General features: G+C 46.6%; 1 protein-coding gene across 2 annotated transcripts in view; it reads left to right on the forward strand.

Moving 5' to 3' along the window:
* FGL1 (fibrinogen like 1) overlaps positions 1–27,297 on the forward strand; it is an 88,235-nt gene that overhangs the window by 15,261 nt on the left and 45,677 nt on the right. The window lies entirely within an intron of this gene.

Consider the following 27,297-nt stretch of genomic DNA (forward strand, 5'->3'; position numbering starts at 1 on the left):
GCGCAGAGGTGAGGTGTGTGTGTGTGTGTATGCAGAGAGTTGAATGGTGCTGTGTGTGTCTGTGTGTGTGTGTATGCAAGAGAGGTGGATGGTGCTGTGTGTGTGTGTAGGTGGAGGAGAGGGCAATGATGGGGGTGATGGGGTAGGAGGCAATGATTGGGTTGACAGAGAGGGCAATGATGGGGTGATGGGGTAGAAGGCAATGATTGGGTTGACAGAGAGGGCAATGATGGGGGTGATGGGGCCGAAGGCAATGATTGGGTTGACAGAGAGGGCAATGATGGGGGTGATTGGGCACAAGGCAATGATTGGGTTGACGGAGAGGGCAATGATAGGGGTGGTGGGGGAGAAAGCAATGATGGGGTGGTGGAAAGGGCAATAATAGGAGTGGTGGGGGAGGAGGAAATGATGGAGGCGGTATAATGGGCAATGATGGGGTGGTGGGGGAAAAGACAATGATGGTGGTGGTGGAAAGGGCAATGATGGGGATGGTGAGGGAGGAGGAAATGATGGAGGTCTTGGAATGGGAAATGATGGGGGAGAAGACAATAATGATGGCAGTGGAAAGGACAATGATGGGGTGGTGGGGAGGAGGCAATGATGGAGGTGGTGGAATGGGTAATGATGGGGTGGTGGGGAGGAGGAAATGATGGAGGTCGTGAAATGGGTAATGATGGGGGTGGTGGGGGAGAAGACAATGATGATGGCGGTGGAAAGGACAATGATGGGGGTGGTGGGGGAGGAGGAAATGATGGAGGTGGTGGAATGGGCAATAATGGGGTGGTGGGGAGAAAGCAATGATGGAGGTGGTGAAGAAGGCAATTATGTGGGTGGGGGAGAGGGCAATAATGGGATGCGGGGGAGAAGGACAATGAGGGGTGTGGGGATTGGGATGGGAGTAAGGGGGATTTATAATGGATTTATGAACAGGGGGAGGTGGAGGTAGACATTATTATCGATTATGTCTAACACAGTCCCTTAGTATAAAGTGTACTCACTTATTATGTATAGCACAGTCCCTTGGTATATAGTGTACTCACTTATGTATAGCACAGTCCCTTAGTGTGTAGTGTACTCACTTATTATGTATAATACCATCCTTAGTTACATAGTTTCCTCTTTTGCTATGTATGACACCGTCCCTTATTACGTACCATCCTCTCTAGTTATATATGATGCCCTCCCTTATTATATAGCTTCCTCTGCTGTTATGTACAGTGCTGTCTCTTACATAGTGTATTCTTGTTATTTTTGTTATTCACAGCACCCTCTTTTATTACATAGTCCCCTCTCTTGTTAAACATAAAATGACTGATGGAGGAGTCAGTGACCAGACTACCAGTCCATTAGCTCCTCCTTTAGAAAATAAACTTTCCCATGCTCCATCAACCATCATTGCATTATACAGCTAACAAGACAGGACGGTATGTAATAAAAAACAGGGCTCTATAAAATCCAGTATGTAAAGGGGACGGCAATATACATAATAAAGGGGACTATGTAATATATACATGTGTGTGTGTGTGTGTGTGTGTTGCTATATATATATATATATATATACAGTGGGGCAAAAAAGTATTTAGTCAGTCAGCAATAGTGCAAGTTCCACCACTTAAAAAGAAGAACGGTGAGCAAAAATCCCAGAACCACGCGGGGGGACCTAGTGAATGAACTGCAGAGAGCTGGGACCAATGTAACAAGGCCTACCATAAGTAACACACTACGCCACCATGGACTCAGATCCTGCAGTGCCAGACGTGTCCCACTGCTTAAGCCAGTACATGTCCGGGCCCGTCTGAAGTTTGCTAGAGAGCATTTGGATGATCCAGAGGAGTTTTGGGAGAATGTCCTATGGTCTGATGAAACCAAACTGGAACTGTTTGGTAGAAACACAACTTGTCGTGTTTGGAGGAAAAAGAATACTGAGTTGCATCCATCAAACACCATACCTACTGTAAAGCATGGTGGTGGAAACATCATGCTTTGGGGCTGTTTCTCTGCAAAGGGGCCAGGACGACTGATCCGGGTACAAGAAAGAATGAATGGGGCCATGTATCGTGAGATTTTGAGTGCAAACCTCCTTCCATCAGCAAGGGCATTGAAGATGAAACGTGGCTGGGTCTTTCAACATGACAATGATCCAAAGCACACCGCCAGGGCAACGAAGGAGTGGCTTCGTAAGAAGCATTTCAAGGTCCTGGAGTGGCTTAGCCAGTCTCCAGATCTCAACCCTATAGAAAACCTTTGGAGGGAGTTGAAAGTCCGTGTTGCCAAGCGAAAAGCCAAAAACATCACTGCTCTAGAGGAGATCTGCATGGAGGAATGGGCCAACATACCAACAACAGTGTGTGGCAACCTTGTGAAGACTTACAGAAAACGTTTGACCTCTGTCATTGCTAACAAAGGATATATTACAAAGTATTGAGATGAAATTTTGTTTCTGACCAAATACTTATTTTCCACCATAATATGCAAATAAAATGATAAAAAAACAGACAATGTGATTTTCTGGATTTTTTTTTCTCAGTTTGTCTCCCATAGTTGAGGTCTACCTATGATGTAAATTACAGACGCCTCTCATCTTTTTAAGTGGTGGAACTTGCACTATTGCTGACTGACTAAATACTTTTTTGCCCCACTGTATATATATATATATATTATATATATATATATATATATATATGTAGCTTTGTAGCCTTAAAAGGAGGGGGGCCCAGACACATTTCCTGCACAGGGGCCCCAAGCTGTCTGTGTCTGCCTCTGGAAAGCACGGATTCTGGAAGTATTTTTGAGCTGGAGGCGACAGGAGGTGGAAAGAGCTTGGACGTGCGGTTTAAAGTACAGGGCAGAGTCAAGGGTCACTCAGAGACAGCGGACATCTGGTACAGGGGAAAGCGTGATGTCATTTATTGTGATAGATAGATCAGGTAAGGAAGAGCTGTGAAATAGAGGAAAGATGATGAGTTCAGATTTGTCCACATTGAGTTTGAGGAAGCAAGAGGAGAAGAAGGAGGATATGGCTGATAGACACTCCGGGATTCTGTACAGCAGAGAGGTGACGTCTGGGCCAGAGAGGTAGATCTGAGTGTCATCAGGATAAAGGTGGTACTGGCATCCATGGGACTTTATGAGTTGTCCCAGGCCAAGTGTATAGATGGAGTAGAATAGGGGTACTAGAACAGAGCCTTGGGGGACTCCAACTGAGAGGGGGTGGGATGAGGAGGTAGTGTGGGAGTGGGAGACGCTGAATGTGCAGTTGGAAAGGAATGAGGAGATCCAGGATAGGGCGAGGTCTTTGATGCCAAAGGAAGAGAGGATCTGTAGTAGGAGGCAGTGGTCAACTGTGTCAAAAGCAGAGGACAGGTCTAGAAGGAGGAGTATAGAGTATTGTCCGTTAGCTTTGGCTGTAAATAGGTCATTAGTAATTTTGGTAAGGGCAGTCTCTGGAATAATGGGGACGGAAGCCAGATTGTAGATTGGCAAAGAGCAAGTTATATGAGAGGTGGGAGGAAGTTCAGCGTTGACGTGCTGCTCCAGGAGTTTGGAAGCGAATGGGAGCAGCGATATTGGGCGATAGCTGGACATAGCCGTTGAGTTGAGGGTTGGCTTATTAAGGATAGGCGTGATTGTGTCATGTTTGAAAGCAGAAGGGAAGGTACCAGAAGTTAGTGATAGGTTGAAGAGATAGGTTAGGGATCGGGTAAGTGTGGTGGTGAGGTTGGGCAGGAGGTGGGATGGGATAGGGTCTAGTGCACAAGTGGTGAGGTGTGATTTGGAGAGGAGACAATTAAGCTCCCCTTCAGTGATGTTGGAGAGGGAGGTTATGGGGAAAGGGCATTGGTCTGCTATACAAAGGGTTGTGGTGGTTGAACAATAAAGACTTGTCTTGTTTGGTCGATCTTATTTTTGAAGTGTGTGGCAAAGTCCTCAGCAGAGATGAGGGAGGTTGGAGGGGGCATAAGTGGGCAGAGGAGGGAGATAAAAGTTTTGAATAACTGTTTGGAGTTGCAGGATAGGTGTCAGTATTCCGGGTTTTCTAAGTCCCCTTGTGAATGATTTTGCCCTTTGTTAAGATGGAGTTTGCTGTTTTTGTCTGCCCTACTTCCTGTTCGTTTGTTTAAAACCCGGGTCAGGTGTCTGCCTCTTTGCTGGAGTATTCTGATTCTGTTCTCCTTCAGCTCAGCTTCTGGTTCTGAGTGTTTCTCTACTTCTGGTTCTGGACATTCCTGCATTTGTAAGCTACACTCTCTAGGTTATCATTAGTCTGCTGACTTGGAACTGATCCCTCGGTTCACTCCTTCTGGTAAGAACTGTATTTTTGGAACTTTGTTTCAGGACTTGTTTCGGGACTGAGTGTTGCTACTTAATCCTTCATTTACTCCCCCGGTGGGAGCTGTTGGGAACAACACCAGTATAATACTTTAATGTGAACCTGTTTTTGAACTTACCCGTGTTTATGCCACATTTGGGATCAACTTGAGAACATGCCACACCTGGGATGAACTTGTGGACTTGTTCTGGACTTCCCTGTGTTTACTTCATACCTGGATTTGACTCTTTCTGTGCCGACAGTGTTTGGATCTGCACCACGTCACCCGTCACACTCACTTTGCTGAGGACTCTGCCTTAAGAACTCCGCCGATTTGCTGTATATATTTCAAGTACTCGTTTCTTTCTAGGACACTGTGGGTTATCAGTATATTGTTTTGGGTGTTATTGCTGTTGTACAAATACACTATTTGCACTAAAGAAACCCGTCGCTGTCTGTTCATTGCCCCATGCTATCAGAATCCTTGAGTTCCTACAATAGTATTACAATAGGGAAGATACGAGGGTTGTGAAGTAGGTCTGTTTAGCAGAGGTGAGGACAGATTTGAAAGTGAGTGTTGTTTGAGTGCAGTGAAATCATCTTGCGAATTTGTTTTCTTCCAACGTCGCTCTGCAACCCTGGACACTTGCCAGAGCGTTTTAGTGATGTTATTGTGCCAGGGTTGTCTATTGATACGTCGCACTCTGCCATGAACGAGAGGAGCGACCATGTCAATAGCTGATATGAGAGTGGCATTGTAGAAAGCAGTGGCACCGTCTCTGTTGTGGAGTGAGAATATGGATGCCAGTGGTAGAATAGAGTCAGAGAGTGTGTGGGTGTCTAGTTGTTGGGGGTTTCTGCCGGGGTGCGCATGTTGCTGGACATGGGTGACAGGTGAGCAGGACAGGGATGAGAAAGTGAGTAGATGGTGGTCAGATAGAGGGAGCGGTGAAGGTTTTGAAGTTAGATAGAGAGCAAAGACGGATGAAGATCACGTCTAATGTATGTCCATCTGTGTGGTTGGCGGAGGAGGACCACTGAGTAAGTCCAAAAGATGAAGTAAGGGACAGGAGTTGGAGGCTGTTGAGTGAAGAGTATCAGTAGGGACGTTGAAGTCACCCATGACGATAGTGGGAATGTCAGTGGAAAGAAAGTGAAGAAGCCAGGTAGAGAATTGGTCAATAAAGGCAGTGGCCGTGCCCGGAGGTCGGTATGTGACGGCCACTTGGAGGTTGCAAAAAGAGTAGATACGGACAGAGTGGACTTCAAAAGAGGGGAGGATAAGGGAGGGTAGAGGTGGGATTGGGTTCAAGGTGCAGTTAGTAGAAAGGAGAAGACCCACTCCTCCACCATGCCTGTTGCCGGGGCGAGGAGTGTGGGTGAAGTGGAGGCTGCCGTAGCACAGCGCAGCAGGGGAGGCGGTGTCTGAGGGTGTCACGATACTGTAACAATGTCATATTGTGAGTAGAGATGAGCGGTGTTCGAGTCGAACTGTTCGCCAATTTCAAATTCGAGCTGTTTTGGGCGGTGTTCGAGTCGTTCGAAGAACCCGAACAATTTGCTTAAAATTCGGCTGTTCGAGTCTCTTATCCATAACTGTTCGTTCACCAAAAGCCCAGCTTGATTTGCACATTAAAGCTGTTTATCATTGTTAATGGACTGTTTCAGTGTATACTGGGCGGGGGATAGATCTGTGCTGAAATAACGCCGATCTCCATTTTTTTTTTCTTTCTTGCATTTACAGAGGGGCGGTGCAGTCTCTCAGCCTATCAGCAGTGCGCACACACACAGCAATGTGCATGTGATGCACACAAGCAAGGGCATGTGTCATTGGCTGTGTATGTCACATGTCACTCCTTGCCCTATAAGAACCAGCCATTTGCCCCGTCGCCACCATTTCCTCACTGCTGCAGCTTAGTGTTAGATGGCACCGCTGCTGCTGTGGGCACTATACAGTCAAAGAGTCTTTTTTTGCCAGCGAATTTTCTGAGAGATAGCTTTAGGGAGTCGGGAGTTGGGACTAGTTGTAATATCAGCCCTTTTCAGGGTAGGTTACAGCAGTTCATAGCACTGTTTGCCAGGCAGGTCTGAGCCAGTGCTGTGCAAGTGTTGGTCACAGCATTTGGTGTAATTTAGCTCAGCCAATCCTTTTGGGCTAGTAGCATTGTCTGATAGTCATCTGAGTAGCCCGCCTGTGAAGCTAGCTACACCGCCAGTGTATCTAAATTTTTACTGCATCTAACCCAGTAAATCGTTTTGGGGTTTTGGGCTTAGTAGCAGTGTGTGCACGTCAGCAGAGTAGCCCGCCTGTGAAGCTAGCTACACCGCCTGTGTATCTCTATTTTTACTGCATCTAACCCAGGAAATCGTTTTGGGGTTTTGGGCTTAGTAGCAGTGTCTGCACGTCAGCAGAGTAGCCCGCCTGTGAAACAAACTATACTGCCTGTGTATCTCAATTTTTACTGCATCTAATCCAGTTAATAGTTTTGGGTTTTGGGCTTAGTAGCAGTGTTTGCACGTCAGCAGAGTAGCCCGCCTGTGAAACAAACTATACTGCCTGTGTATCTCAATTTTTACTGCATCTAATCCAGTTAATAGTTTGGGGCCTAGGAGCAGTGTCTGCACGTCAGCAGAGTAGCCCGCCTGTGAAACAAACTATACCGCCTGTATATCTCAATTTTTACTGCATCTAATCCAGTTAATAGTTTTGGGGGTTTGGGCTTAGTAGCAGTGTTTGCACGTCAGCAGAGTAGCCCGCCTGTGAAACTAACTACACCGCCTGTGTATCTCAATTTTTACTGCATCTAATCCAGTTAATAGTTTTGGGCCTAGGAGCAGTGTCTGCACGTCAGCAGAGTAGCCTGCCTGTGAAACTAACTATACCGCCTGTGTATCTCAATTTTTACTGCATCTAATCCAGTTAATAGTTTTGGGCCTAGTACCACAGTTTGGCCACTCAGTTCTGCTCGGTTTTCATCCATTGGTTGTTGTGCCGACAACTACAGATACAGAGTTGCCAATTAGTTAAGCACTAAAATGAGTGGCAAAAGGCCTGCTGCTGGTGGAATGGGGAATAGGCGTCTTGGAAAGGGAAAAAAAGGTTGTGTCCGTGGGGTAGGTGGTAAAGCAACAGTAACATCTGCAGAAGAAAGGCCATCTTCCAGCCAAAGTAAGAAGTCTACTTCTTTTCGTGGACAATCTGATATGATCCCGTTCTTACGACCATCGCTACAAGCATCGCCAAAAATTCCAGATGAGGCACAAAAACAGCAGGTGCTTGAACGGATATCAAGTGCTCGTTCAAGTGGGCTCTCCTCCATGTCAACTTCAACATCACAACTACTCCAGTCCTCAGAGTTGTCACCCCAATCGCACTTGCTTCCTCACAGCTCCCAAGTCTCCAGCTGCCCGTCTGAGCATGGGGTAACACACATGGTTGAGTCTGTAGAGCTGTTTACGCATACTATAGCCTGGGAATCAGAGGTCTGCTCCAGAGCTTCTGTGAATCCATATGAGGAAATGATCTGCACTGATGCCCAGAATCTTTGTGAGTCGGATCCAGGCCCAGATGAAGAAGGTTCTGAGCATAATGTAGACCCTCGTTCCCAAACTGTAACTCCTGTTGGTGGAGACAATGAGGAAGATGATTATGAGACTGAGATACCTGATTGGAACGAAAACTTGACTTTTCAGTCGGGGCAGGAAGAGGTTGGCTCTGAGGACGACGGGTGTGAGAACACACAGGATGATGATGACGAGGTTGTAGACCCCACTTACTGTCAACCCCCAGTCCGCCAGTCCATGAGGTCAGCAGAGGAGGTGGAGGAGGATGCTAGTGACGAGTCTGACGACGAGATAACGGTGCACCTTCCTGGACAGAGACGGAGTACTGGAGGCCAAAAAATCACTAGCTTGAGAACTTCATGCATGAACCGTCACATGGATATGAGGCATAAGTTGCAGTGGGAAGCTCACTGTGCTACAATGCGGCCTAGTGGGCCGGGTCAACCACCGTCTGCCCCATCAAGTGCATCCGCGTCCTCTTCATCCTCTGTGACTGTGGAGACAGCAGTCGCACTTGGTTTTGGATGCAGACCTTCCACCTCTTTACCCGCAACAGCCAGTGTGATTGGCAGGTCATCAGGACATTTGCAAGTGGAAACACCTGCTGGTGTTGAGCGCTCTCTGACATCGACACCACATTTTGATCAAGGCAACATAACATCTCCGCCTGCACCTTCCTCACAGACCAGCAGTTTGCCAGGGACACCCTACTCAACTCCGTCTAAGCACGGCAGCCAGCCCTCAGTCCCTCAGATGTGGACAAGTAAAAGACCATTTCCTCCTAGCCATGACAAAGCTAAGAGGTTGAATTTCTCCATCTGCAAGCTGTTGGCTACAGAAATGCTGCCTTTCTGCCTGGTGGACACAGGGGATTTTCGAGACCTTATGTCCATTGCAGTGCCCCAGTAACAGATGCCCAGTCGCCACTACTTCTCAAAGAAAGCTGTGCCTGCGCTACACCAGCATGTCGCACACAACATCACCGCTTCCTTGAGAAACTCTGTGTGTGACAGGGTGCATTTCATCACAGACACTTGGACGTGTAGACATGGACATCGGCGTTACATGTCGGTGACTGGGCACTGGGTAACTACGGCGACATCAGGAGAAGGGGCTGCTGTCCAAGTCTTGCCGTCCCCACGAGTTGCTCGTCAATCCTCTGCATCTACAAGTTCCTCCACTGCTTCTGCCTCCTCAACCTCCTCTCGGTCCTCCACCTGTACCCAAAGCCTGTCTGGTAATGCCACCCGCGTTGTAACTGCGCAGAAGGAATCCTGCACACCTCCTCACTATGCTGTCACCAGGGCTCAACGGCATCAGGCAGTGTTTACATTGAAATGTCTGGGAAATGTGAGTCACACAGCTGAGGAGTTGTGGTCAGCTCTGGAGACCGAGTTCCATCAATGGTTGTCTCCACTCAACCTGCAGCCAGGGAAGGCTGTGTGTGACAATGCTGCAAACCTGGGTGTGGCCCTTCGCCGGGGCAATGTCACACACAAGCCTTGAATGGCTCACATTTTGAACCTGGTTGTCCAGCAATTTTTATCCCACTATCCCAGACTAGATGGGCTTCTGCAGAGGGCACAGTCGCTGTGTGCTCACTTCCGCCGTTCGCATCCCGCAGCTCGACGACTTGCATCTCTACAGAAGTCATTGGGCCTGCCAGTTCACCGGCTGAAATGCGATGGCCCACACGGTGGAATTCAACTCTGCACATGTTGCAGCGACTGTGGCAGCACCGACGAGCCCTGGTGCAATACGTTATGACGTATAGCCTGGGCCAATGAGATCAAGAGGTGGGGCAAATCACGCTGCAGGAGTGGTCACAGATCAGGGACCTATGCACCCTTCTGCACAGTTTTGAAATAGCAACGAAGTTTAGTGCTGACGATGCCATTATCAGCATGACCATTCCGGTGATTTACATGCTGGAGCACACCTTACATAGTGTCCGGAGTCAGGTGGTGGAACAAGAGGAGGAGGAGGAGGAACAGGAGGAGTCGTATGCGGAAGGGATCATATCTCCAAGGTCAAGAAGGTTGGCAGCACCAAAGAGGCTGGCATTGGAGGCTGGGGGAGAGGGATTACCAAGGGCGCATGATAGCAGCCAAACTGTTGAGGAAGGTGCAGGAGGCGAGGAAGAAGTGGAGGACGAACTGGCGCTGGGCATGTTAGACTCATCAGATAAGGGAGACCTTGATCAAATTTCTGTTGTGTGAGGTTGGGGGGAGAGGGCAGACGAAGGAAGCATGATTCTCACCTCGCCACCACCAAGACAACAAGGACTTGGTCCTCCTGGATGCGCAAGACACATGAGTGCCTTCTTGCTGCACTACCTGCAACATGACCCTCGGATTGTCAGAATCCGAAGTAATGCCGACTGCTGGGCTGCCACACTCTTAGATCCCCGGTACAAAAGCAAATTTGGCGAAATACTTCCTGCCATAGAAAGGGATTCACGCATGCAGGAGTATCAGCAGAGACTGTTACAGAATCTAACATCTGCTTTTCCACAAAACACCAGTGGTGCACGTAGTCAATCTGTGAGTTCTAACTTGCCAACCGTGGGACTATCGAGTCATCACTCTAACCGTAACAGTAACATCGTATCTGGTGGCAACAGCAATTTTTTCCAATCGTTTCAAGATTTTTTTAGACCATCCTTTGCAAGGCCACAGGAGACAAGAAGTCTGACGCACAGCCAATGCCTAGAGAGGATGGTACAAGAAAATCTCCAAGTTAACATAGATGCCATGACTGTGGAACTGGACCCTTGCTCAGTTTGGGCTTCCAATCTTGAAAAATGTCCTGAGCTCGCCACTCACGCCTTGGAGATCTTGTCGTGCCCTGCAGCCAGCGTTCTCTCTGAACGTGTGTTCAGCGCTGCTGGTGGTGTGCTGACAGATAAGCGCACGCGGCTGTCCAGTGACAATGTAGACAGACTAACGTTCATCAAGATGAACAAATCCTGGATCCGCAAGAACTTTTCTACCCCTGTGTCATCTTGGGGAGACTAAAAGCTTGATGATTTTTGAAAATCACCTCAGCAACCTGTGGAGAAGCGGGTCAGTGGGTGCTCTCGTCCGCTGGCCCGGCTGTCTTTAGCAAGACTGCATGGACCACGGCTCATACCACTGAACGCCCGCTCTATCTCCCCGTGGGCAATACACTACACAGACAACACAGGGTTAAGGTAAAACAGTGTGGCAATACTTTATTGAACCACAACACACAATGACAAACAGAACAATCTCACCATGGCTGGAATTGTTTGGTTACATGGGCGCATATAAAATATCACTGCGTCTCCACATATTTCCAGTATGACATGATGTCAGAGCTCCCAGGGTCGCTACTCCATCTGTGGATGAACGCACAGAGAAGGGGTAACGACAAGCATAGGGAGATGACCAAGAATTGTCCATAGAGTCCATACAAGGTCCAAAGCCAGTTGACACGAGAGTCACCACCTGGCTTATCTGACCATCTCCATGGAACCAGGCGACCAGCGGGTCCCATACCTGGCTTTCTCCAAACATATCCATGGTTCAGAGATGGTCACTGGATCAGATCTGTGTCCTTCCAACCGGAGCCGAAAACCCCTGGGTTGTATCCTATAGAATCATAGATCAGTGTCCCTCGTGATGGTGCCATGAAGAATTGGCTGCAGTCCTTTCTCTTGTCTGTTGGGTGGTTTGCAGAGTGTCTGGCTGGTAGCTCTGTCTTACTTCAGACTTCCAGGATGTGATCTCCGAGTCTTTTTTATACCCAAGGCATGTGAGCTATTTTTAGAATTACCCAGGGTCTTTCAGTCCAACATCAAGATAAGGTAAACAATGGTGATGGGATTAAGTAGCACTATTAGCATATAAGCACACATCAATAAACAAAGCTTAACCCACTCAATGTACAGTCACTATTACAGACTTAAGGTACCTTCACACTAAACGATATCGCTAGCGATCCGTGACGTTGCAGCGTCCTGGCTAGCGATATCGTTTAGTTTGACACGCAGCAGCGATCTGGATTCTGCTGTGATATCGCTGGTCGTTGAACAAAGTTCAGAACTTTATTTGGTCGTCAGACCGGCGTGTATCGTCGTGTTTGACACCAAAAGCAACGATACCAGCGATGTTTTACACTGGTAACCAGGGTAAACATCGGGTTACTAAGCGCAGGGCCGTGCTTAGTAACCCGATGTTTACCCTGGTTACCAGTGTAAAATGTAAAAAAAACAAACAGTACATACTCACCTTCGCGTCCCCCGGCGTCCGCTTCCCACACTGACTGAGCGCCGTAAAGTGAAAGTGAAAGTACAGCACAGCGGTGACGTCACCGCTCTGCTGTTAGGGCCGGCGCTCAGTCAGTGCAGGAAGCAGACGCCGAGGGACGCGAATGTAAGTATGTACTGTTTGTTTTTTTTACATTTTACGCTGGTAACCAGGGTAAACATCGGGTTACTAAGCGCGGCCCTGCGCTTAGTAACCCGATGTTTACCCAGGTTACCCGGGGACCTCGGCATCGTTGGTCGCTGGAGAGCGGTCTGTGTGACAGCTCTCCAGCGATCAAACAGCGACGCTGCAGCGATCGGCATCGTTGTCGCTATCGCTGAAGCGTCGCTTAATGTGAAGGTACCTTTACACAGTATGTTAGATAGTATATCAGTGGGCAAGTCTGTCCTCTTGACCCACCAGACACAAACACCTAAATTCACAAGCCAATATACAGACAAAAAGCCAGTTCTTTTGGCTTTGCAAAAACATGGCTGTCTGGGAAATTAAGATACAATCTGGTTTCTTCACACAACCGTTTTAAAAAACTCTGGCAAAATTGATGCCACTTAAGTGGTGTCTGTGGCCGAATTTTTTTAAAAAATGGAGACTCTTTTATTTAGTCCCCTTGCTGAGCTTTACATGACGTTGCCATCGTCAATTCCAGGTGGGTGGGGTCATCTGCAGAGTTGTTTACTCATACTATGGCCTGGGATTCAGAGGTCTGCTCCAAAGCTCCAGTGTCTGCTAGTCAGTAGAGTAGCCCAGCCCAGCCACCCACCGCCTGTTTACCTAAGTACTATTTTTAACGGCATCTGGCCCAGGAAATCATTTTGGGCCTAGTAGAATTTGGTGCTACTCAGCAGCGTACCCCACTCATGATGCAAGCTACACCGCCTGTTTACCTAAGTACTATTTTTTAACGGCATCTAGCCCAGGAAATCCTTTTGGGCTTAGTAGAATTTAGTGATACTCAGCAGCGTACCCCACCCATGAAGCAAGCTACACCGCCTGTTTACCTAACTACTATTTTGTAACGGCATCTAGCCCGGGAAATCCTTTTGGGCCTAGTAGAATTTAGTGCTACTCAGCAGCGTACCCCACCCATGAAGCAAGCTACACCGCCTGTTTACCTAACTACTATTTTGTAACGGCATCTGGCCCAGGAAATCCTTTTGGGCCTAGTAGCAATTTCTGCTACTCAGCAGAGTACCTCACCCATGAAGCAAGGTACACCGCCTGTTGATCTAATTACTAATTTTTTACTGCATCTAGCCCAGGAAATCGTTTTGTACCTAATAGCATTTTGTGCTAATCAGCACAGTACCCCACCCATGAAGCAAGCTACATCGCCTGTTTACCTAACTACTATTTTTTAACGGCATCTGGCCCAGGAAATCCTTTTGGGCCTAGTAGAATTTGGTACTACTCAGCAGCGTACCCCACCCATGAAGCAAGCTACACCGCCTGTTTACCTAAGTTCTATTTTATGAGCATCTGGCTCAGGAAATCCTTTTGGGCCTAGTAGCAATTTCTGCTACTCGCCAGAGTACCCCACCCATGAAGCAAGCCACCCATGAAGCAAGCTACACCGCCTTCTTTCTTTCTCAATCTAACCTCTCGGCTCTGGGGTGTCCACTCTCCCTCCCGCTCTCTCCTTCTCACAGGTGGACAGGTTTTCACACTGTGGTGAATCTTTTGGGCCCAGGCATAAGAAGTCGTCGAGGTAATGGATAATATGTGCCGCCTTACAAACGTCCATGACGACACATTCGAGGAAGCAACTAAACGCCTCAAATAGTGAGCAGGATATGGAGCACCCCATGGACAAACAGCGATCTATGTAGTATGCTCCTTCACAGAAGCAGTCCAATGGGAGGACACTATTCGGAGGCACAGGTAGTAACTGGAACACCCCCTCAATGTCTGTTTTGGCCATTAGGGTGCCCCTTACCAACTTCTTGACCCGCCTGATTGCCTCGTCAAAGGAGGTACAGTACATAGAACTGTACTTGGTTCCGCATCGATGTTGTCGTTTACTGACCTGCCCCTTGGATATGACAAATGGTGGATTTGTCTGAATGTATTGGGTTCATTTTTTGGCACAAATCCCAACGGGGGTACCACTACGTCTTCTAAGGAAAGTGTTCTGAATGGACCCGCCACCATTCTACCTAAAGATATTTATTTTTTTATTTTTTTTGTCAAGACGTCTGGGTGTTGGTAGTGAGTTTAGATTTTTACTCCAGCCTTTCTTGATTTTTGAAGGGCATGACATGCCTATATCTGTGTCTCCTCCTCCTTTTACTCCTCCACCTCTTTTCTTTTCGCATTACTATATGTAGTTGTGACTTTTCCATGTGTTTGTTGTGTCTTCTGAGCAGTTTGTCAGCTTTTGGACACCTTTTAAGGTGTTTTCTATGTGTTTTCCATGTGTTTGTATGTGTTGGTGTTTGCCTGCCATTGGTTTCAATGGGGTTCGACGGTGTTCGTCGAACGTTCGACAGTTTTTCGAACATCTCCCTGTTCGACGAACCGAACCGAACCCGAACACTAGGGAGGTGGCTCATCTCTAATTGTGAGTTTAGTTCTAGAGAGTACCATGTCACAGGCACAAGTGCAGCTGCGCCCCCCTTTCTTTCTTTCCCTCCCCCCTCATTCGACCATTCAAAGAAAAAGCCTAGGGCAGAGACACTGTGTAACTTGAATCTAGTGTGTGAGCAGGGTGTGGCTTTAAACTGCAGGTGACCAATGCTGCAGAGCCACCCATTGTCCCTCCACTCTCATTCAGGAATGTCTTTGTCTCCAGAGTCTAGAAACATAAATATCTCTCAGATCAGTACATATCATTAACCAGCCCTTTAGTGATGTCACAAGCTGAGAAGTATAAGTGACAATACTCTTAGCCCAGCTTTCAGTCTTGGCACAAGAAGCAGCTAACAACAGCTCTTCAAGCTATTTCCATGCATCTGGATGTGTTTATCCTCTTAAGCCACAGGCCAGCCAAGATGATAAATGACATAACCTGTAAGTTCTCCTTTCAACGTTAATCCTATTTTATTTTGTAATCTGTAATGTATATATGAATCGTCTCCTTTCTAATATCTTTTTATACTTTGTAAACACTGCCTAATTTTTAATGGAGTAAAATATTTAATTGCTAGCTTGCTTCTTCTGCTGTATAAACGAACTGTGTCCTCTGAAGTGAATTGCGCTACTGATTTGGGTTGGCTCCGGACCCGTTAACCTTTGGTTGAATGGGAGCTGGTGGCAGCATACTTTGTTCTGTGCGATTGGGAATCTTTGCAGTGATGGCGGCATTGACAATTATTGTTCCCGCCTGTGTGGGAGTAGTTATACCGCCCTTGCTGTAGTGTGCCCAATAGCCAGTACATAGCAGGCAGCCTTTCTGGCGACTAATTACCCTAGGTGCAGTACCTAATCTGACCTGAGGGTACGGGGACGCCAGAGAGCTGCAAGTTCCAAACCGGAACTGGGAAGTGGGATATAGATAAATCCACTTCAGAAGGAACCAGGGGCAACCAAACAAACCCGGTTCATAACAAAATGGTGTGAGTAGTGGGGACGATAAAGATATCCTCCCCGGGATCCCTGACATATTGATGGGATCCGTGACATAGTGTTGGCAGCATGGTGTGAACCGTGACAGAGGGTGTCAGCCATGTTTCTGTGAGGCCAAGGAAGGCAAGATTGCGAGAGAGAAAAAGGTCATGAATCACATGAAGCTTATTGCAGATGGAGCGGGCATTCCAGAGTGCTCCATAGAGAGGGTGCAGGGGGGTGGGCATGGGGTGCACAGGTTTTATGTTGGAGAGATTGCAGTTGTTCATATTAGATAGGGAGCGGTAGGAGGGGGAATTAATGGGAGATATTAGTTGTGGGGGTCCAGGATTGGGAGATATGTCGCCAGCAGTGAGGAGAAGCAGAGAGAGGGAGGGCAGGTGGAAGAAAGAGAGTGGCCAGATTGTTTTATGTTTTATTAGGAGAGATCTGAGGTGGAGGAACAGGTCAGCAGAGGAGGTCAGGTGGGGAGCAAAGAGGGAAGGGGAGATGATTATTTGGTTAGAGGGTGCTGGGGTTTAGTCATAGCGAAAGAGAGTGAGGATTAATGGTAGTGGAGCAAACATTGTAAGGGCATATGTAAACATGGTGAATGAGTAAGATGGGATAATTGAAAAGCTAGGTCCAAGTAATAAGAAGTGATTACTCGGCAGACATACCCAAAAGAGACAGATACATGGTTTGGGGTCCTGACTCCTGCTGTGACTGACTGTCATTGAAATAGCTACAGCTTCTGGATACTTAGCTGCAGTTATACTTTGCTGCAGGATGTGTGGTTGCCCCCACACGCGTGCACTCTTTAGAATGCTACTAAATTTATAGGACTGAGTAGAGGATCAGGTGAGAGAGATTGTGGGAGCTTGTTTGGGATAAATTAGCAGCTGGCTAGCACACCAGGGGTGGATAGATGATCAAAGACACTGGGCCTGGCTACATCTATTGTATATGCTATAACACCTTTCGCCAGATAACATCTACAGATGTTCAACATCTAAATTATAGTCATATGCAGTCTAAAGGCTGATGGCTTGCGCAGCTAGGGCATATACGTGATATGTGCAGTCCTAGCATTAATGTCAGACCATGCTGTATAGAGAGTATGCTGATACTGTACATTGTCAATCTATCTTTCCTAATGTGAGGAATTGTTCTCTCCCTCTTTCTCTGTATCAATCACAGACTACTACACTCATCTTCTTCACTGTTGCAGTTGTATAGAACATTATTGTCTTAGGTATTTGTCCAATTGTGTAGGGCTTTCTTTTCCAAATTCTGTTGGGCATCTTCTAAATCATCCTATTCAAAATCACTCTAAAATGACTACTGCAGTCCCTGCTTAGGCTTTTATACAGGATATGAAAGCCCATCCTGAATGACTTCCCTTTACCATGTGATTTGATAGCTGCAAGGCGTTATGGCGAAGTTCGCCTGGTCTCGCCTGAGGTCCTGTCAGATTTTTTTGGCTGGTACGATCTTCTGTAATGTGTAAAAAGTTGATTGGTATTTTTTTTTGCAAATTGAATTGTAAATTGTTTGAAATCTCTGGAACCTGCAAATGTCCTAAAATTTGACTTGTATTTGATTTATTAATCTGTAGATACAGGATGTCAACACTTACTGGCCATGCAGATTAGATATTTGTTGGCTAAGCCAGTCTTTCTTCAAGCATGCAGCATGTATTAGACATTGGCTTCATGATTCTAACCAGGCATGATCAAGTAAGAAAAGATGCACCGTTTCAAAGAATAAGGCCTCTTTCACACTTCCGTCTTTTGTCTCACTTCATTTTTGTGCAGGATCCTATTTTTTCCCATAGACTTGTATTAGCGACGGATTGTGACGGATGGCTATCCGTTTCATCCGTCGTGCACTGGATCCATCGGAAAATAGCGGTCCGTCGTGTAGAGAAAACATTTTGAGGAACTTTTTTGTGCACATTGGAAAATCGCTCAGCGACGAGTCCTGCGCTGTCCGTCATCTGCTATAATGGAAGCCTATGGGCGCAGGATCCGTCGCTGACCATCACACACAGGAACGTATCCCATTTTTTATCACTCTGAGCATGCCCGGAAGGATCTGAAGTCTCTCTCTCCTCCAGAATGTTATATTATAAAATTCGGCCAAGAACTCAGTCGACCCATCCGTCATAATACTGGATGCGTCACACACGTTTTCCTCTATTTTCACAAAGTCTGTCAACGCGTCATTTCACTGCACTATGACGCACAGCCAACGAAGTGTGAAAGGGGCCTAACATACATGAAAAGCACCGCAGACTAGTCAGATAGGTGGGTCCCTGGTAGCTTCTTCCACTGCTCCCCTGGAATGACAGGTATCTTCCTATACTGGCATGCAGGGAGAAACCCATCACTCAAGGGGAATGGATGGAGAGAAACCAACATGGAAATTCAGGTCAGATGTTGTCACTGTCCTCTCTTCGTAAAACCTAAGGATTGGCAGCTGATGCTACTTGCTGATGCTACTTTTGCTCAACCTTGGGATAGAGTTACCCATCGGCATCCTGAGATTATGATCGTGTGGTCTTGATATTTGTTATGGCAATTCACGACCAAATAGCGGTCTTAGAGTCTGCGGGCTACAGCGACCTGTTCAGAAGTTAGCAACATTTAGGTGGTAATAATACACATTTTTTCTTTCCTGTCATGTCACTGCATTAATTAGTGAAATGCACCTGAAGAGTTAATAAACTACCTGACAGCAGTTTTCAATATGTCGAGGGGTGCTGGTTTTACAGTGGTCTCACTTTTGGGGGTTTTCCAATATATAGGACCCCAAAGTCACTTTAAACCTGGATAGGTCCCTAAAAAAATAAAATTTGTAAATTTCCTTGAAAAAAATGAAAAACTACTGCTACATTTTTAAACCTCCTAAAATGCTAACAAAATAAAATAACATTTTACAAATGGTGCTGATATAAAGCAAACATGTGGGAAATGTTATTTATTAATGTTTTTCTGTGGTATAACTATCTGGATTAGGCCGCAGTCACACTACCGTAGAATATGGACGAGTGCTATGCGAGAAAACATCGCATAGCACTTGGACCAGTGTTAATACATCACCATATTTTTTCTCTGGCGTATTCTACGTGTTAGTGAAATCGCAGCATCCTGCGATTGAACGCGTATATCATCCGAGTCTCGCCAATGCAAGTCTATGGGTGCGAGAAAAGCTCGGACACCACACGGACCATCAGTGTGACTTGCGAAAAATACGCGCACATTTTCCTCATTTGGGCAATTTAATTAAATGGGGAAAATCGGTGAAAAAATTTTAAGCCATACGGTGCGAGAAAATCGCATCATTGCATTGCAAACGCATTACACACGGATGATCATATGGAGAACACTTGTGCGATTCTTGGCAGGGAGACTCGGACCGATTTTACATATGTTTAGTTTGACGCCGGCCTTAAAGGAATAATCATTCAAAGTGTGAAAATTGTAATTTGTTTTTACTTTTTTCTCGAATTTCTGATTTTTTTTGTAAATAAACACAAAACATATCAACCTAAAATTTACCATTATTATAAATTCTAATGTGCCACGAACAGTCTCAAAATCATTGGGATATGTTGACAAGAGTGACATGTTAAGCATGTCGAGGTGAGGAGACTTAAAGAAGCAATGCTCCTCTTGGAAATATGCAAATTGTCTCTTCAGAGAGGAAGAGGACTAGAACTCTAGTGCCACCTATTGGAAGTAGCAATCCTAACAGAAACGTTACTTCTTGGATTCGGGTCAGACGCCTCTCAATCAGCCAAACCAGATCTCCACTTTGCACTGACGAGGAGCAGTACCCCGAAACACAGTGTCTGCAAATCGAGATTCTGGTTTGGCTTTTATCGTAAGTCATGTGACAAGGCTCATTAAAGGGTCGACATTGACTGTTAGGATTGCTACTTCCAATAGGTGGCACTAGAGTTCTAGTCCTCCTCCTCTCTGAAGAGACAATAGGGATATGTTGAAGCATTCCAGAGTTATTACTACATGAAGTGACCCTGGTCAGATTTTAAAAATTTGGTCCAGTCACTAAGGGGTTAAACTTAAACTAGACAGTCTTAAAATTAGACAGAATTATCAAAGTAAACCTCTGTGATAAATCTGGTGCATTTCATAACTATCTAACTTTCAAGGACCTCTTAACACAGACTGATCGACGGCACGATACGACCGCCAATCAAATGCTTGTTTCCACTGGCAGATCAAAGTAAATGATGTGCACTGAGCAATCTACACTAGATCCTTACTACATTGCTCAGTGCACACAGGCACCATAGCTTTTGGCAGCATTAGTCCTGATTTCACAGGATGATGTACAGCCGAGAATTATGATCTTTTACACTGCATAAAAGATAACTTCACCAATGAATTAGCGCTTTATTCATCCATCATGTGATCAGTCGCCTGTTTATACTACAAGATAATTGTGAAATCAGCAATTTTAACAACACTTGGTCATGACTATTTTGCGATGTGAATGCCTCTAAAGTTTCCACTAAGAATTAAACAGTATTGATAAATCTGACGAATTGTCTTAATCCTTAATAATTAGTTGGTTTAGTACAACCATCCCAATTGCAATACCAGATGACAGTTAGGACACACCTTCTCATTTAAATATTTTTCTGTATTTTCATGACTATGAAAATTGTACATTCACACTGAAGGCACCAAAACTATGAATTAACACATGTGGAATTATATACTTAACAAAAAAGTGTGAAACAACTGAAATTATGTCTTATATTCTAGATTCTTCAAAGTAGCCACCTTTTGCTTTGATGACTGCACACTCTTGGCATTCTCTTGATGAGCTTCAAGATATAGTCACCGGAAATGGTTTTCACTTCACACGTGTGCCCTGTCAGGTTTAATAAGTGGGATTTCTGCCTTATAAATGGGGTTTGGACCATCACTTGTGTTGTGCAGAAGTCTGGTGGATACTGTCAGGGAGAGACTAGGTGAGTGAGAGCTAATAACCCGGGCTCCTGCAGTTTCCCTCAGACTAGGGAAATCCTGACTGACCCTCTACCTGGAGTTTACACTGAAGGTGTGCATGTCCAGGCCTCGAACCTCACCCTGTCTCCTGAGCTCAGCCCTAGGCTGAAACCTCTGCCCACCACCCAGTGAAGATGTTATTCCCCAATACCCACAGTTAGCACAGAAAAGGATAAAGGAAAATATACACCACGCCGCAGTCACTCAGGAATACACTATAAATGTGCAGGGCAAAATAAATACAAATATAGGAAGGAGTAATTAAGACAAAGGAAAATACACCACCAGCAACGAATCTCCAACCACCAGCTCTCCTCACCAGACCGAGATAACAACGCACAAGACAGAAGCTATAATCGGCGACGCCCAAAGATCAGGAGGACTATTTAAAGGCAGTGGGCATGGCCCAGCTTCCAATCCAAGGATTAGGTAAATTAACCCCGGAACAGCTAGATAAAATCTAGCAGACGCCAATGAGCAAATAGTGGTCAAAAGCGGAATTACCGCTGTCTGTCGGACGACCTGGTCTGAACAGCGTCTGACATGACAGTACCCCGCCTTCTATGAGGGACCCCAGGGCCCTCATGGCTAATAGGACCCGGCTTGTCCGGATGACGGCGGTGAAACAACCTGACCAGCATGAACGTCCGAGGCTGGTACCCAGGACCTCTCCTCAGGCCCATACCCACGCCAGTGTACTAAGTACTGTAAAGTGCGACGCACTACACGAGAGTCAACTCCAAATTACCATCCACCAAGACTGGAGGTGGCATAGGCGCCGCGTCCACAGAACCCACCACCTTCTTTAGAAGAGACCTGTGGAACACGTTGTGTATCTTGTACACCGTAGGGAGCTCCAATCGGTACGCTACTGGGTTAATGACGGCGGTGACCCTAAATGGACCAATAAACCGTGGACCCAATTTAAGGGATGGTATTTTGAGTCTTATGTTTTTTGTGGATAACCACACCCAGTCATCCACACTCCGGTCCGGACCTGGCACACGCCTACTGTCAGTCACACGTTTGTACCTAGCACCCACACTCAACAGGCGCTGTTTAACTCTCCTCCAGACTGATGACAATTGTGTTCCTAACTGGTCCTCCTCCGGAACGCCGAAAGAGCCCCTCTGACCCAAGGTACAAAATTGAGGATGTAGCCTGTAAACACAAACTGAGACCTCCTATCAGACACGATGTCAGACGGAACCCCATGAAGTCTGACCACCTCCTGCACAAATACTTGGGCCAGAGTCTTAGCGTTAGGTAACGCAGGCAAAGACACAAAGTGCATTTTAGAAAACTGATCAACAATCACCAAGATGACCGTGTTTCCAGCTGATCAAATCAGTGATGAAATCCATGGAGATTTCCGTCCATGGCTTACTAGGTACCTCAAGAGGAAGTAGTGTGCCAACAGGATGGGAGCGAGGCGTCTTAGCCCTAGCGCACGTGGAACAAGCTGACACGTATGAGACCACGTCCTGTAGGATCTTGGGCCACCAAAACCGACGTGACACCAACTCCAAGGTACCTCTAACCCCTGGGTGACCAGCCAGGACAGCATCATGATGCTCCGCCAAAACCTTTAGGCGGAGATGAAGCGGTACAAAAGATTTGTTGACGGGAAGCTCAGATGGTACCTCCTCCTGAGCTTCGGCTCGGCAATCTCAGCCTCAACCTCGGTAGTGAGAGCCGAAACCACAACACCCTTTTGGAGGATGGGTACTGGATCTTCCTGAGGTTCTACCCCCGGAAAACACCTGGACAGAGCATCCGCCTTAGTGTTTTTAGACCCCGGTCTGTAAGTGACCACAAAATTGAAACGCGTGAAAAACAATGCCCAGCGAGCCTGCCTGGGGGACAGACGCTTGGCAGACTCCAAATACAGCAGATTCTTGTGATCGGTAATAACAGTTACCTGATGTACCGACCCCTCCAAGAAGTGTCGCTATTCCTCAAAGGCCAACTTAATTGCCAACAACTCCCTGTTGCCAATATCGTAGTTACGTTCGGTGGACGACAGTTTCTTGGAGAAATAGGCGCACGGACGTAAACCACTCAAAGATGAGCCTTGAGATAGTACCGCCCCCACACCTACCTCAGACGCATCGACTTCCACAACAAAAGGTTTTCATACGTCTGGCTGCACAAGAATGGGGGCTGAAACAAAACTGTTCTTAAGAAATTCAAATGCGTGCACAGCAGCCTCAGGCCAAACGGAGAAATTGGTACCCTTTTTAGTCATGTCAGTTAGCGGTTTAGCAATGATGGAAAAATCCTTGATAAATTTCCTATAGTAGTTAGAAAACCCAAGGAACCGCTGAAGTGCTTTCAGGTTATCAGGACGTTCCCAACGCAGCACCGCCTGCACCTTAGCGGCGTCCATTTTAAAACCAGAAGCAGACACAATATAACCCAAGAAAGGCAACTCTTGAACAGAAAATACACATTTTTCAAGTTTAGCATACAGCTTATTCTCTCTGAGAAGCTGTAACACCTGCCTGACATGATCTAAATGAGTATCACGGTCGCAAGAATATATGAGAATGTCATCTAGGTACACGATAACGAATTTCCCCAAAACATGCGAGAACACATCATTGATGAAATGTTGGAACACTGCAGGTGCGTTAGTCAACCCAAACGGCATCACCAAATTTTCAAAATGACCCTCAGGGGGTATTAAAAGCCGTCTTCCACTCATCACCTTGACGGACTCTTATGAGGTTGTACGCCCCCCTGAGGTCAAGCTTGGTAAACCACTTAGCACCTGCCACCTGGTTGAACAAATCTGGTATCAGAGGCATAGGGTATGGATCACGAACCGTAATCTGGTTCAACTCCCTGAAATCCAAACACGGGTGTAATCCGCCATCTTACTTCTTCACGAAGAAGAACCCTGCTGCCACTGGCGAGGATGACGGCCTGATGTGCCCTTTACTCAAGCTTTCAGCAATGTAATCTTTTAACGCTTGTCTCTCCGGACCGGAGATGTTAAACATCCTTGCTTTAGGCAATTTGGCCCCTGGTTTAAACCTGATAGAACAGTCATAAGGACGATGTGGCGGCAACTCTGAACAACCCTTCTCAGAGAACACATCCACAAAATCCTGAAGTGACTCCGGAACGCTTGAAGTCACTGCAGCCACACCTGTGGCCAGGCAATTCTCCTGGCAGAACTCGCTCCACCGAATTATGTCCTGAGTTTTCCAGTCAATTACCGGGTTGTGCATAGACAACCAAGGAAAACCCAAAACCACCTGAGCAGGAAGATTCCTGAGCACCTTACATGTAACCCGCTCGGAATGTAGAACTCCAATGTGGAGTTTCACCTCAGCCACAAATTCAGTAATCTCCCCCTGAGAGAGAGGAGCAGCATTGATGGTGACCACGCGGATAGGATGAGACAGTTTTTCAATCCTAAAACCAGCTGTGCGCGCAAACTCCTCATCAATGAGATTTGTGGCTGAACCACTATCCACAAAAACAGTGATTGGCAGCTCACTGCCAGCAACAAAACCTTAGCAGGGAGCATGCACTGAGAAACCACCATGGAGGATATACATAAGCTCAGACTGGTCTCCTCCACACCCTCTGAGCTTAGAAGTTTTCCGCCGTTGCGTTTTTCTTAGGCAGCAGAGGACAGATGTTAATAAAATGACCCGTTTTACCACAGTAAAAACAGGCTCCCTGCTTCCTGAGCTCAGGGACTGGACGCTTCACATGTGACACCCCTGCGATTTGCATAGGCTCCATGGGCTCACCTGCAGCAACCTCACGTGAACCTAAACCCTCTCCCATAAGCGGTGTCACATGCTCCCCCTGACGCAAACGGCGATCAATGCGGACAACCAGACTCATGGCGGAATCTAGAGAAGCAGGAGTCTCGTACATCAGAAGGGCTTTTTTAACCCTTCCAGAAATCCCATGTATAAACTGACTCCGCAATGCTGGATCATTCCATTGTGTATCGATCGCCTAGTGACAAAATTCAGAACAGTAATCCTCTGCAACTCGCTCCCCCTGGCGAATAGAGTGTATCTTAGATTCTGCTAGAGCCATTTTGTCAGGTTCATCGTAGATTTTCCCAAGACAGGAAAAAAACTCTCCACAGAGTCAAATGCAGCAGAATCAGATGGCAAAGAAAACGCTCATGCTTGGGGATCCCCACTCAACAATGACAACACCAGGCCCACACACTGATCCTCATTACCTGAAGATATTGGGTGCATACGGAAATATAGTTTGCAAGCTTCACGAAAAGAAACAAATTTACTGCGTTCCCCAGCAAATTTTTCAGGCAAAGGAAATTTAGGCTCAGCAACTCTTCCTGTCGCTCCAGCTTGCACATTAGACACTGCTAGTCCCTGTTGCTGTACTGCCCCCCTTAACTCCGTGACCTGTAGGGACAGCGCCTCCAACTGGCGGGTTATGGAAGTCATGGGATCCATGACAAAACACAAAAAAAGAAACCCTTTTTTTTTTTTTGTGTTGTTGGGCCGTTTATAATGTCAGGGAGAGACTAGGTGAGCGAGAGCTAATAACCCGGGCCCCTGCAGTTTCCCTCAGACTAGGGAAATCCTGACTGACCCTCTACCTGGAATTTACACTGAAGGTGTGCATGTCCAGGCCTCGAACCTCACCCTGTCTCCTGAGCTCAGCCCTAGGCTGAAACCTCCGCCCACCACCCAGTGAAGATGTTATTCCCCAATACCCACAGTTAGCACAGAAAAGGATAAAGGAAAATATACACCACGCCGCAGTCACTCAGGAATACACTATAAATGTGCAGGGCAAAATAAATACAAATATAGGAAGGAGTAAATAAGACAAAGGAAAATACACCACCAGCAACGAATCTCCAACCACCAGCTCTCCTCACCAGACCGAGATAACAACGCACAAGACAGAAACTATAATCGGCGACTCCCAAAGATCAGGAGGACTATTTAAAGGCAGTGGGCATGGCCCAGCTTCCAATCCAAGGATTAGGTAAATTAACCCCGGAACAGCTAGATAAAATCTAGCAGACGCCAATGAGCAAATAGTGGTCAAAAGCGGAATTACCGCTGTCTGTCGGACGACCTGGTCTGAACAGCGTCCGACATGACAGATACACAGCTGATAGTCCTACTCAATAGACTGTTAGAATTTGTATTATGGCAAGAAGAAAGCAGCTAAGTAAAGAAAAACGAGTGGCCATCATTACTTTAAGAAATGAAGGTCAGTCAGTCCGAAAAATTGGGAAAACTTTGAAAGTGTCCCCAAGTGCAGTTGCAAAAACCATCAAGCGCTACAAAGAAACTGGCTCATATGAGGACAGCCCCAGGAAAGGAAGATCAAGAGTCACCTCTGCTTCTGAGGATAAGTTTATCTGAGTCACCAGCCTCAGAAATCGCAAGTTAACAGCAGCTCAGATTAGAGACCAGGTCAATGCCACACAGAGTTCTAGCAGCAGACACATCTCTACAACAACTGTTAAGAGGAGACTTTGTGCAGCAGGCCTTCATGGTAAAATAGCTGCTAGGAAACCACTGCTAAGGACAGGCAACAAGCAGAAGAGTTTGGTCTGATGAGTGCAATTTGAGATCTTTGGTTCCAACGACCGTGTCTTTGTGTGATGCAGTAAAGGTGAACGGATGGACTCTACATGCCTGGTTCCCACCGTGAAGCATGGAGGAGGAGGTGTGATGGTGTAGGGGTGCTTTGCTGGTGATACTGTAGGGGATTTATTAAAAATTGAAGGCATACTGAACCGGCATGGCTACCACAGCATCTTGCAGCTGCATGCTATTCCATCCGGTTTGCGTTTAGTTGGACCATCATTTATTTTTCAACATGACAATGACCCCAAACACACCTCCAAGCTGTGTAAGGGCTATTTGACCAAGAAGGAGAGTGATGGGGTGCTACGCCAGATGACCTGGCCTCAGATACGGACTGTGACTGAAATTCAGCTCTGGCATTTGAAATCACACAGGCCCATGTTGTCCCCGTCCCCATGAACCAGATGGGATATATTACTAATATTACCCTGGATGGAGGAAAGGAAGATTTACTACAAGACTAATATTTCTAAAGATACCTGCTGGGGTAAGTGATGGAGTCAGCAACTTTGTGCTCCATCACAACTCTTAACAGTATGGGTGAATTGAGAACACCAATTCTGTTAACAGCGTAGCAGACAAGGCGGCTCATGACCAGACAGGCCCTTCTGGCATTTGCCAGAATTGCCAGATGGCCAGTCCGGGCCGGCCTGGCCTCCACAGTCACCAGACCTGAACCCAATCGAGATGGTTTGGGGTGAGCTGGACCGCAGAGTGAAGGCAAAAGGGCCAACAAGTGCTAAGCATCTCTGGGAACTCCTTCAAGATTGTTGGAAGACCATTCCCGGTGACTACCTTTTGAAGCTCATCAAGAGAATGCCAAGAGTGTGCAAAACAGTCATCAAAGCAAAAGGTGGCTACTTTGAAGAACCTAGAATATAAGACATAATTTCAGTTGTTTCACACTTTTTTGTCAAGTATATAATTCCACGTGTGTTAAT

The sequence above is a fragment of the Ranitomeya variabilis genome, chromosome 1 (genome assembly GCF_051348905.1).
Source record: "Ranitomeya variabilis isolate aRanVar5 chromosome 1, aRanVar5.hap1, whole genome shotgun sequence".
NCBI classification, from domain to species: domain Eukaryota; kingdom Metazoa; phylum Chordata; class Amphibia; order Anura; family Dendrobatidae; genus Ranitomeya; species Ranitomeya variabilis.